Raw genomic sequence first — 13002 nt, 5'->3', positions numbered from 1 at the left:
GACAAATCAATGCTCCTGTTTGAAGTGATCTTAATGTGTTTTAGATGCAGATGTCACTGTAAATTCCAAAAGACAACACTCTCTTGTAGCACATGTCACTTGAAACTACCCCAACAAATAGCACTTACCAAATACAGCATCAAAGTCAGTGCTTTTGTGAGGGTACCGATAGAGACAATGGTGGCAGACTAAAATCTTGTCTGTTTAAAGTCTTCACCACCAAAGGAAAATCCAGGATTTAAAATTGGATAGAAGAGGAGTACAAATGGAACAGAATCATGGTGGACAGAGGTGACTTAGTCAGCAAACATCTACCCCAACTTGATAGCACTTTCTACTCTGCTTAAAAGAAAGATGCTAAAGTTAGAGTTGATGTCAACTGATTTTCTATCACAAGGGCAAAGAAATTAAAAATGAGGCAGATGCAAAGGAGTGTCCCCATGTTACTCCAACTTGTTGGAATATCAAGATGAGAAGATGTAAAATTAGCAAATAACAAAAAGGTAAAAGTAAACAATGCAATTCCATACAAAATGGGTTCAGTCTTGCTTGTTGTACCTGTCCTTATTAAAACTACCCCAAAGAGAAGCACTTATGAACAAAGGACAAATCAATGCTCCTGTTTGAAGTGATCTTAATGTGCTTTAGATTGAAATTTAATAAGCAAGGCATGCAGATGCCACTCTGAATTCCAAAAGACAACATTCTCTTGTAGCACAGGTCACTTGAAACTACCCCAACAAATAGCACTTACCAATTACAGCATCCAAGTCAGTGCCTTTGTGAGGGTACCGATAGTGACAATAGTAGCAGATTAAAACCTTGTCCGTTCATAGTCTTTAGCAGCAAGAGAAATCATTGGCAGGCAGTGCCACACGCATCTTGTTGTCTGCTGTTAGAAAGAGCAGATATGAGACATGTACTTTGCCAGGACCCATTATAAGGGTGCACTTGCCTTATGGTTTTGCCACAGTCGTTAACACTCAGCCTTTCTTGAACGCTAATCAAGTTTTGATTGCTGGCTGAAAGTCTTCAGAACAACTCTGCATTGTTGAAAGTGATGGGATTTTTCACACATTTGAATTGACTTGATGCAAATGCATCTAGGCTTTATGTGTCCTGCAGCAGGAAGGAATTAGGAGACCATTTGACAAGCTATACCAATTCCAGGTGCAAAACCAGTAAACAACGGGAGCACTCTCATGCAAACTCACACCCTCTAGTGTTTACTGTGTGTATGCTGCTGTTTGGATGCAAGTGGTAGAAGTGCATGATGGACAAAACCATAATATAAAAATATAAACAGGGACAACACTGGCCAAATGAGAAACAGTTATTCTAAAACAGAATTACGATTGCTTCTCTTTCCAAACATTACTAGGTTGCAATTAAAAATTGAATAGAATAGGACTAAGAGGTGACTAAATCAGCAAACATCTACCCCAACTTGATAGCACTTTCTACTTTGCTTAAAAGAAAGATGCTAAAGTTAGAGTTGACCTCAACTGGTTTCTATCAATTAAAAATGAGGCATATGCAAAGGAGTGTCCCCATGTTACTCCAACTTGTTGGAATATCAAGACGAGAAGATGTAAAATTAGCAAAGAACAAAAAGGTAATAGTAAACAATGCAATTCCATACAAAATGGGTTCAGTCTTGCTTGTTGTTCTTATCCTTATTAAAACTACCCCAAAGAGAAGCACTTATGAACAAAGGACAAATCAATGCTCCTGTTTGAAGTGATCTTAATGTGTTTTAGATGCAGATGTCACTGTAAATTCCAAAAGACAACACTCTCTTGTAGCACATGTCACTTGAAACTACCCCAACAAATAGCACTTACCAAATACAGCATCAAAGTCAGTGCTTTTGTGAGGGTACCGATAGAGACAATGGTGGCAGACTAAAATCTTGTCTGTTTAAAGTCTTCACCAACAAAGGAAAATCCAGGATTTAAAATTGGATAGAAGAGGAGTACAAATGGAACAGAATCTTGGTGGGCAGAGGTGACTAAGTCAGCAAACATCTACCCCAACTTGATAGCACTTTCTACTTTGCTTAAAAGAAAGATGTTAAAGTTAGAGTTGATGTCAACTGGTTTTCTATCACAAGCGCAAAGAAATTAAAAATGAGGAAGATGCAAAGGAGTGTCCCCATGTTACTCCAACTTGTTGGAATATCAAGACGAGAAGATGTAAAATTAGCAAAGAACAAAAAGGTAATAGTAAACAATGCAATTCCATACAAAATGGGTTCAGTCTTGCTTGTTGTTCTTGTCCTTATTAAAACTACCCCAAAGAGAAGCACTTATGAACAAAGGACAAATCAATGCTCCTGTTTGAAGTGATCTTAATGTGTTTTAGATGCAGATGTCACTGTAAATTCCAAAAGACAACACTCTCTTGTAGCACATGTCACTTGAAACTACCCCAACAAATAGCACTTACCAAATACAGCATCAAAGTCAGTGCTTTTGTGAGGGTACCGATAGAGACAATGGTAGCAGACTAAAATCTTGTCTGTTTAAAGTCTTCACCAACAAAGGAAAATCCAGGATTTAAAATTGGATAGAAGAGGAGTACAAATGGAACAGAATCTTGGTGGGCAGAGGTGACTAAGTCAGCAAACATCTACCCCAACTTGATAGCACTTTCTACTTTGCTTAAAAGAAAGATGCTAAAGTTAGAGTTGATGTCAACTGGTTTTCTATCACAAGGGCAAAGAAATTAAAAATGAGGCAGATGCAAAGGAGTGTCCCCATGTTACTCCAACTTGTTGGAATATCAAGACGAGAAGATGTAAAATTAGCAAATAACAAAAAGGTAAAAGTAAACAATGCAATTCCATACAAAATGGGTTCAGTCTTGCTTGTTGTACCTGTCCTTATTAAAACTACCCCAAAGAGAAGCACTTATGAACAAAGGACAAATCAATGCTCCTGTTTGAAGTGATCTTAATGTGCTTTAGATTGAAATTTAATAAGCAAGGCATGCAGATGCCACTCTGAATTCCAAAAGACAACATTCTCTTGTAGCACAGGTCACTTGAAACTACCCCAACAAATAGCACTTACCAATTACAGCATCCAAGTCAGTGCCTTTGTGAGGGTACCGATAGTGACAATAGTAGCAGATTAAAACCTTGTCCGTTCATAGTCTTTAGCAGCAAGAGAAATCATTGGCAGGCAGTGCCACACGCATCTTGTTGTCTGCTGTTAGAAAGAGCAGATATGAGACATGTACTTTGCCAGGACCCATTATAAGGGTGCACTTGCCTTATGGTTTTGCCACAGTCGTTAACACTCAGCCTTTCTTGAACGCTAATCAAGTTTTGATTGCTGGCTGAAAGTCTTCAGAACAACTCTGCATTGTTGAAAGTGATGGGATTTTTCACACATTTGAATTGACTTGATGCAAATGCATCTAGGCTTTATGTGTCCTGCAGCAGGAAGGAATTAGGAGACCATTTGACAAGCTATACCAATTCCAGGTGCAAAACCAGTAAACAACGGGAGCACTCTCATGCAAACTCACACCCTCTAGTGTTTACTGTGTGTATGCTGCTGTTTGGATGCAAGTGGTAGAAGTGCATGATGGACAAAACCATAATATAAAAATATAAACAGGGACAACACTGGCCAAATGAGAAACAGTTATTCTAAAACAGAATTACGATTGCTTCTCTTTCCAAACATTACTAGGTTGCAATTAAAAATTGAATAGAATAGGACTACAAAAAGAACAGAATCTTGGTGGGCAGAGGTGATTAAGTCAGCAAACATCTACCCCAACTTGATAGCACTTTCTACTTTGCTTAAAAGAAAGATGCTAAAGTTAGAGTTGACCTCAACTGGTTTCTATCAATTAAAAATGAGGCAGATGCAAAGGAGTGTCCCCATGTTACTCCAACTTGTTGGAATATCAAGACGAGAAGATGTAAAATTAGCAAAGAACAAAAAGGTAATAGTAAACACTGCAATTCCATACCAAATGGGTTCAGTCTTGCTTGTTGTTCATGTCCTTATTAAAACTACCCCAAAGAGAAGCACTTATGAACAAAGGACAAATCAATGCTCCTGTTTGAAGTGATCTTAATGTGTTTTAGATGCAGATGTCACTGTAAATTCCAAAAGACAACACTCTCTTGTAGCACATGTCACTTGAAACTACCCCAACAAATAGCACTTACCAAATACAGCATCAAAGTCAGTGCTTTTCTGAGGGTACCGATAGAGACAATGGTGGCAGACTAAAATCTTGTCTGTTTAAAGTCTTCACCAACAAAGGAAAATCCAGGATTTAAAATTGGATAGAAGAAGAGTACAAATGGAACAGAATCATGGTGGACAGAGGTGACTTAGTCAGCAAACATCTACCCCAACTTGATAGCACTTTCTACTCTGCTTAAAAGAAAGATGCTAAAGTTAGAGTTGATGTCAACTGATTTTCTATCACAAGGGCAAAGAAATTAAAAATGAGGCAGATGCAAAGGAGTGTCCCCATGTTACTCCAACTTGTTGGAATATCAAGACGAGAAGATGTAAAATTAGCAAATAACAAAAAGGTAAAAGTAAACAATGCAATTCCATACAAAATGGGTTCAGTCTTGCTTGTTGTACCTGTCCTTATTAAAACTACCCCAAAGAGAAGCACTTATGAACAAAGGACAAATCAATGCTCCTGTTTGAAGTGATCTTAATGTGCTTTAGATTGAAATTTAATAAGCAAGGCATGCAGATGCCACTCTGAATTCCAAAAGACAACATTCTCTTGTAGCACAGGTCACTTGAAACTACCCCAACAAATAGCACTTACCAATTACAGCATCCAAGTCAGTGCCTTTGTGAGGGTACCGATAGTGACAATAGTAGCAGATTAAAACCTTGTCCGTTCATAGTCTTTAGCAGCAAGAGAAATCATTGGCAGGCAGTGCCACACGCATCTTGTTGTCTGCTGTTAGAAAGAGCAGATATGAGACATGTACTTTGCCAGGACCCATTATAAGGGTGCACTTGCCTTATGGTTTTGCCACAGTCGTTAACACTCAGCCTTTCTTGAACGCTAATCAAGTTTTGATTGCTGGCTGAAAGTCTTCAGAACAACTCTGCATTGTTGAAAGTGATGGGATTTTTCACACATTTGAATTGACTTGATGCAAATGCATCTAGGCTTTATGTGTCCTGCAGCAGGAAGGAATTAGGAGACCATTTGACAAGCTATACCAATTCCAGGTGCAAAACCAGTAAACAACGGGAGCACTCTCATGCAAACTCACACCCTCTAGTGTTTACTGTGTGTATGCTGCTGTTTGGATGCAAGTGGTAGAAGTGCATGATGGACAAAACCATAATATAAAAATATAAACAGGGACAACACTGGCCAAATGAGAAACAGTTATTCTAAAACAGAATTACGATTGCTTCTCTTTCCAAACATTACTAGGTTGCAATTAAAAATTGAATAGAATAGGACTAAGAGGTGACTAAATCAGCAAACATCTACCCCAACTTGATAGCACTTTCTACTTTGCTTAAAAGAAAGATGCTAAAGTTAGAGTTGACCTCAACTGGTTTCTATCAATTAAAAATGAGGCATATGCAAAGGAGTGTCCCCATGTTACTCCAACTTGTTGGAATATCAAGACGAGAAGATGTAAAATTAGCAAAGAACAAAAAGGTAATAGTAAACAATGCAATTCCATACAAAATGGGTTCAGTCTTGCTTGTTGTTCTTGTCCTTATTAAAACTACCCCAAAGAGAAGCACTTATGAACAAAGGACAAATCAATGCTCCTGTTTGAAGTGATCTTAATGTGTTTTAGATGCAGATGTCACTGTAAATTCCAAAAGACAACACTCTCTTGTAGCACATGTCACTTGAAACTACCCCAACAAATAGCACTTACCAAATACAGCATCAAAGTCAGTGCTTTTGTGAGGGTACCGATAGAGACAATGGTAGCAGACTAAAATCTTGTCTGTTTAAAGTCTTCACCAACAAAGGAAAATCCAGGATTTAAAATTGGATAGAAGAGGAGTACAAATGGAACAGAATCTTGGTGGGCAGAGGTGACTAAGTCAGCAAACATCTACCCCAACTTGATAGCACTTTCTACTTTGCTTAAAAGAAAGATGCTAAAGTTAGAGTTGATGTCAACTGGTTTTCTATCACAAGGGCAAAGAAATTAAAAATGAGGAAGATGCAAAGGAGTGTCCCCATGTTACTCCAACTTGTTGGAATATCAAGACGAGAAGATGTAAAATTAGCAAATAACAAAAAGGTAAAAGTAAACAATGCAATTCCATACAAAATGGGTTCAGTCTTGCTTGTTGTACCTGTCCTTATTAAAACTACCCCAAAGAGAAGCACTTATGAACAAAGGACAAATCAATGCTCCTGTTTGAAGTGATCTTAATGTGCTTTAGATTGAAATTTAATAAGCAAGGCATGCAGATGCCACTCTGAATTCCAAAAGACAACATTCTCTTGTAGCACAGGTCACTTGAAACTACCCCAACAAATAGCACTTACCAATTACAGCATCCAAGTCAGTGCCTTTGTGAGGGTACCGATAGTGACAATAGTAGCAGATTAAAACCTTGTCCGTTCATAGTCTTTAGCAGCAAGAGAAATCATTGGCAGGCAGTGCCACACGCATCTTGTTGTCTGCTGTTAGAAAGAGCAGATATGAGACATGTACTTTGCCAGGACCCATTATAAGGGTGCACTTGCCTTATGGTTTTGCCACAGTCGTTAACACTCAGCCTTTCTTGAACGCTAATCAAGTTTTGATTGCTGGCTGAAAGTCTTCAGAACAACTCTGCATTGTTGAAAGTGATGGGATTTTTCACACATTTGAATTGACTTGATGCAAATGCATCTAGGCTTTATGTGTCCTGCAGCAGGAAGGAATTAGGAGACCATTTGACAAGCTATACCATTCCAGGTGCAAAACCAGTAAACAACGGGAGCACTCTCATGCAAACTCACACCCTCTAGTGTTTACTGTGTGTATGCTGCTGTTTGGATGCAAGTGGTAGAAGTGCATGATGGACAAAACCATAATATAAAAATATAAACAGGGACAACACTGGCCAAATGAGAAACAGTTATTCTAAAACAGAATTACGATTGCTTCTCTTTCCAAACATTACTAGGTTGCAATTAAAAATTGAATAGAATAGGACTAAGAGGTGACTAAATCAGCAAACATCTACCCCAACTTGATAGCACTTTCTACTTTGCTTAAAAGAAAGATGCTAAAGTTAGAGTTGACCTCAACTGGTTTCTATCAATTAAAAATGAGGCATATGCAAAGGAGTGTCCCCATGTTACTCCAACTTGTTGGAATATCAAGACGAGAAGATGTAAAATTAGCAAAGAACAAAAAGGTAATAGTAAACAATGCAATTCCATACAAAATGGGTTCAGTCTTGCTTGTTGTTCTTGTCCTTATTAAAACTACCCCAAAGAGAAGCACTTATGAACAAAGGACAAATCAATGCTCCTGTTTGAAGTGATCTTAATGTGTTTTAGATGCAGATGTCACTGTAAATTCCAAAAGACAACACTCTCTTGTAGCACATGTCACTTGAAACTACCCCAACAAATAGCACTTACCAAATACAGCATCAAAGTCAGTGCTTTTGTGAGGGTACCGATAGAGACAATGGTAGCAGACTAAAATCTTGTCTGTTTAAAGTCTTCACCAACAAAGGAAAATCCAGGATTTAAAATTGGATAGAAGAGGAGTACAAATGGAACAGAATCTTGGTGGGCAGAGGTGACTAAGTCAGCAAACATCTACCCCAACTTGATAGCACTTTCTACTTTGCTTAAAAGAAAGATGCTAAAGTTAGAGTTGATGTCAACTGGTTTTCTATCACAAGGGCAAAGAAATTAAAAATGAGGAAGATGCAAAGGAGTGTCCCCATGTTACTCCAACTTGTTGGAATATCAAGACGAGAAGATGTAAAATTAGCAAATAACAAAAAGGTAAAAGTAAACAATGCAATTCCATACAAAATGGGTTCAGTCTTGCTTGTTGTACCTGTCCTTATTAAAACTACCCCAAAGAGAAGCACTTATGAACAAAGGACAAATCAATGCTCCTGTTTGAAGTGATCTTAATGTGCTTTAGATTGAAATTTAATAAGCAAGGCATGCAGATGCCACTCTGAATTCCAAAAGACAACATTCTCTTGTAGCACAGGTCACTTGAAACTACCCCAACAAATAGCACTTACCAATTACAGCATCCAAGTCAGTGCCTTTGTGAGGGTACCGATAGTGACAATAGTAGCAGATTAAAACCTTGTCCGTTCATAGTCTTTAGCAGCAAGAGAAATCATTGGCAGGCAGTGCCACACGCATCTTGTTGTCTGCTGTTAGAAAGAGCAGATATGAGACATGTACTTTGCCAGGACCCATTATAAGGGTGCACTTGCCTTATGGTTTTGCCACAGTCGTTAACACTCAGCCTTTCTTGAACGCTAATCAAGTTTTGATTGCTGGCTGAAAGTCTTCAGAACAACTCTGCATTGTTGAAAGTGATGGGATTTTTCACACATTTGAATTGACTTGATGCAAATGCATCTAGGCTTTATGTGTCCTGCAGCAGGAAGGAATTAGGAGACCATTTGACAAGCTATACCATTCCAGGTGCAAAACCAGTAAACAACGGGAGCACTCTCATGCAAACTCACACCCTCTAGTGTTTACTGTGTGTATGCTGCTGTTTGGATGCAAGTGGTAGAAGTGCATGATGGACAAAACCATAATATAAAAATATAAACAGGGACAACACTGGCCAAATGAGAAACAGTTATTCTAAAACAGAATTACGATTGCTTCTCTTTCCAAACATTACTAGGTTGCAATTAAAAATTGAATAGAATAGGACTACAAAAAGAACAGAATCTTGGTGGGCAGAGGTGATTAAGTCAGCAAACATCTACCCCAACTTGATAGCACTTTCTACTTTGCTTAAAAGAAAGATGCTAAAGTTAGAGTTGACCTCAACTGGTTTCTATCAATTAAAAATGAGGCAGATGCAAAGGAGTGTCCCCATGTTACTCCAACTTGTTGGAATATCAAGACGAGAAGATGTAAAATTAGCAAAGAACAAAAAGGTAATAGTAAACACTGCAATTCCATACCAAATGGGTTCAGTCTTGCTTGTTGTTCTTGTCCTTATTAAAACTACCCCAAAGAGAAGCACTTATGAACAAAGGACAAATCAATGCTCCTGTTTGAAGTGATCTTAATGTGTTTTAGATGCAGATGTCACTGTAAATTCCAAAAGACAACACTCTCTTGTAGCACATGTCACTTGAAACTACCCCAACAAATAGCATTTACCAAATACAGCATCAAAGTCAGTGCTTTTGTGAGGGTACCGATAGAGACAATGGTGGCAGACTAAAATCTTGTCTGTTTAAAGTCTTCACCACCAAAGGAAAATCCAGGATTTAAAATTGGATAGAAGAGGAGTACAAATGGAACAGAATCATGGTGGACAGAGGTGACTTAGTCAGCAAACATCTACCCCAACTTGATAGCACTTTCTACTCTGCTTAAAAGAAAGATGCTAAAGTTAGAGTTGATGTCAACTGATTTTCTATCACAAGGGCAAAGAAATTAAAAATGAGGCAGATGCAAAGGAGTGTCCCCATGTTACTCCAACTTGTTGGAATATCAAGACGAGAAGATGTAAAATTAGCAAATAACAAAAAGGTAAAAGTAAACAATGCAATTCCATACAAAATGGGTTCAGTCTTGCTTGTTGTACCTGTCCTTATTAAAACTACCCCAAAGAGAAGCACTTATGAACAAAGGACAAATCAATGCTCCTGTTTGAAGTGATCTTAATGTGCTTTAGATTGAAATTTAATAAGCAAGGCATGCAGATGCCACTCTGAATTCCAAAAGACAACATTCTCTTGTAGCACAGGTCACTTGAAACTACCCCAACAAATAGCACTTACCAATTACAGCATCCAAGTCAGTGCCTTTGTGAGGGTACCGATAGTGACAATAGTAGCAGATTAAAACCTTGTCCGTTCATAGTCTTTAGCAGCAAGAGAAATCATTGGCAGGCAGTGCCACACGCATCTTGTTGTCTGCTGTTAGAAAGAGCAGATATGAGACATGTACTTTGCCAGGACCCATTATAAGGGTGCACTTGCCTTATGGTTTTGCCACAGTCGTTAACACTCAGCCTTTCTTGAACGCTAATCAAGTTTTGATTGCTGGCTGAAAGTCTTCAGAACAACTCTGCATTGTTGAAAGTGATGGGATTTTTCACACATTTGAATTGACTTGATGCAAATGCATCTAGGCTTTATGTGTCCTGCAGCAGGAAGGAATTAGGAGACCATTTGACAAGCTATACCAATTCCAGGTGCAAAACCAGTAAACAACGGGAGCACTCTCATGCAAACTCACACCCTCTAGTGTTTACTGTGTGTATGCTGCTGTTTGGATGCAAGTGGTAGAAGTGCATGATGGACAAAACCATAATATAAAAATATAAACAGGGACAACACTGGCCAAATGAGAAACAGTTATTCTAAAACAGAATTACGATTGCTTCTCTTTCCAAACATTACTAGGTTGCAATTAAAAATTGAATAGAATAGGAGTACAAAAAGAACAGAATCTTGGTGGGCAGAGGTGACTAAGTCAGCAAACATCTACCCCAACTTGATAGCACTTTCTACTTTGCTTAAAAGAAAGATGCTAAAGTTAGAGTTGATGTCAACTGCTTTTTTATCACAAGGGCAAAGAAATTAAAAATGAGGAAGATGCAAAAGATTGTCCCCATGTTACTCCAACTTGTTGGAATATCAAGACGAGAAGATGTAAAATTAGCAAAGAACAAAAAGGTAATAGTAAACACTGCAATTCCATGCCAAATGGGTTCAGTCTTGCTTGTTGTACGTGTCCTTATTAAAACTACCCCAAAGAGAAGCACTTATGAACAAAGGACAAATCAATGCTCCTGTTTGAAGTGATCTTAATGTGTTTTAGATGCAGATGTCACTGTAAATTCCAAAAGACAACACTCTCTTGTAGCACAGGTCACTTGAAACTACCCCAACAAATAGCACTTACCAAATACAGCATCAAAGTCAGTGCTTTTGTGAGGGTACCGATAGAGACAATGGTGGCAGACTAAAATCTTGTCAGTTTAAAGTCTTCACCAGCAAAGGAAAATCCAGGATTTAAAATTGGATAGAAGAGGAGTACAAATGGAACAGAATCATGGTTGACAGAGGTGACTTAGTCAGCAAACAGCTACCCCAACTTGATAGCACTTTCTACTCTGCTTAAAAGAAAGATGCTAAAGTTAGAGTTGACGTCAACTGGTTTTCTATCACAAGGGCAAAGAAATTAAAAATGAGGCAGATGCAAAGGAGTGTCCCCATGTTACTCCAACTTGTTGGAATATCAAGACGAGAAGATGTAAAATTAGCAAAGAACAAAAAGGTAATAGTAAACAATGCAATTACATACAAAATGGGTTCAGTCTTGCTTGTTGTTCTTGTCCTTATTAAAACTACCCCAAAGAGAAGCACTTATGAACAAAGGACAAATCAATGCTCCTGTTTGAAGTGATCTTAATGTGTTTTAGATGCAGATGTCACTGTAAATTCCAAAAGACAACACTCTCTTGTAGCACATGTCACTTGAAACTACCCCAACAAATAGCACTTACCAAATACAGCATCAAAGTCAGTGCTTTTGTGAGGGTACCGATAGAGACAATGGTGGCAGACTAAAATCTTGTCTGTTTAAAGTTTTCACCAACAAAGGAAAATCCAGGATTTAAAATTGGATAGAAGAGGAGTACAAATGGAACAGAATCTTGGTGGGCAGAGGTGATTAAGTCAGCAAACATCTACCCCAACTTGATAGCACTTTCTACTTTGCTTAAAAGAAAGATGCTAAAGTTAGAGTTGACCTCAACTGGTTTCTATCAATTAAAAATGAGGCAGATGCAAAGGAGTGTCCCCATGTTACTCCAACTTGTTGGAATATCAAGACGAGAAGATGTAAAATTAGCAAAGAACAAAAAGGTAATAGTAAACACTGCAATTCCATACCAAATGGGTTCAGTCTTGCTTGTTGTTCTTGTCCTTATTAAAACTACCCCAAAGAGAAGCACTTATGAACAAAGGACAAATCAATGCTCCTGTTTGAAGTGATCTTAATGTGTTTTAGATGCAGATGTCACTGTAAATTCCAAAAGACAACACTCTCTTGTAGCACATGTCACTTGAAACTACCCCAACAAATAGCACTTACCAAATACAGCATCAAAGTCAGTGCTTTTGTGAGGGTACCGATAGAGACAATGGTGGCAGACTAAAATCTTGTCTGTTTAAAGTCTTCACCACCAAAGGAAAATCCAGGATTTAAAATTGGATAGAAGAGGAGTACAAATGGAACAGAATCATGGTGGACAGAGGTGACTTAGTCAGCAAACATCTACCCCAACTTGATAGCACTTTCTACTCTGCTTAAAAGAAAGATGCTAAAGTTAGAGTTGATGTCAACTGATTTTCTATCACAAGGGCAAAGAAATTAAAAATGAGGCAGATGCAAAGGAGTGTCCCCATGTTACTCCAACTTGTTGGAATATCAAGACGAGAAGATGTAAAATTAGCAAATAACAAAAAGGTAAAAGTAAACAATGCAATTCCATACAAAATGGGTTCAGTCTTGCTTGTTGTACCTGTCCTTATTAAAACTACCCCAAAGAGAAGCACTTATGAACAAAGGACAAATCAATGCTCCTGTTTGAAGTGATCTTAATGTGCTTTAGATTGAAATTTAATAAGCAAGGCATGCAGATGCCACTCTGAATTCCAAAAGACAACATTCTCTTGTAGCACAGGTCACTTGAAACTACCCCAACAAATAGCACTTACCAATTACAGCATCCAAGTCAGTGCCTTTGTGAGGGTACCGATAGTGACAATAGTAGCAGATTAAAAC

The 13002-nt window shown here is 38.2% G+C and overlaps 1 long non-coding RNA gene across 1 annotated transcript; it reads right to left on the bottom strand.

The window, feature by feature from the left end:
• Positions 1–8281: 8281 nt before the first annotated feature.
• LOC148679973 (uncharacterized) lies at positions 8282–11387 on the bottom strand. The gene is made up of 2 exons (XR_015942465.1): positions 11326–11387; positions 8282–9571 (listed from the first exon to the last, which is right to left on the bottom strand). It is a non-coding gene; the product is annotated as an uncharacterized LOC148679973 (long non-coding RNA).
• Between the last annotated feature and the right edge of the window lie 1615 nt (positions 11388–13002).

Source organism: Danio rerio, chromosome 4, assembly GCF_052040795.2.
Source record: "Danio rerio strain M-AB ecotype USA chromosome 4, GRCz13ab, whole genome shotgun sequence".
Classification (NCBI taxonomy): Eukaryota; Metazoa; Chordata; class Actinopteri; order Cypriniformes; family Danionidae; genus Danio; species Danio rerio.
The sequence above is the reverse complement of the archived record's forward strand: the minus strand, read 5'-3'. Positions and strand labels throughout refer to the sequence as shown.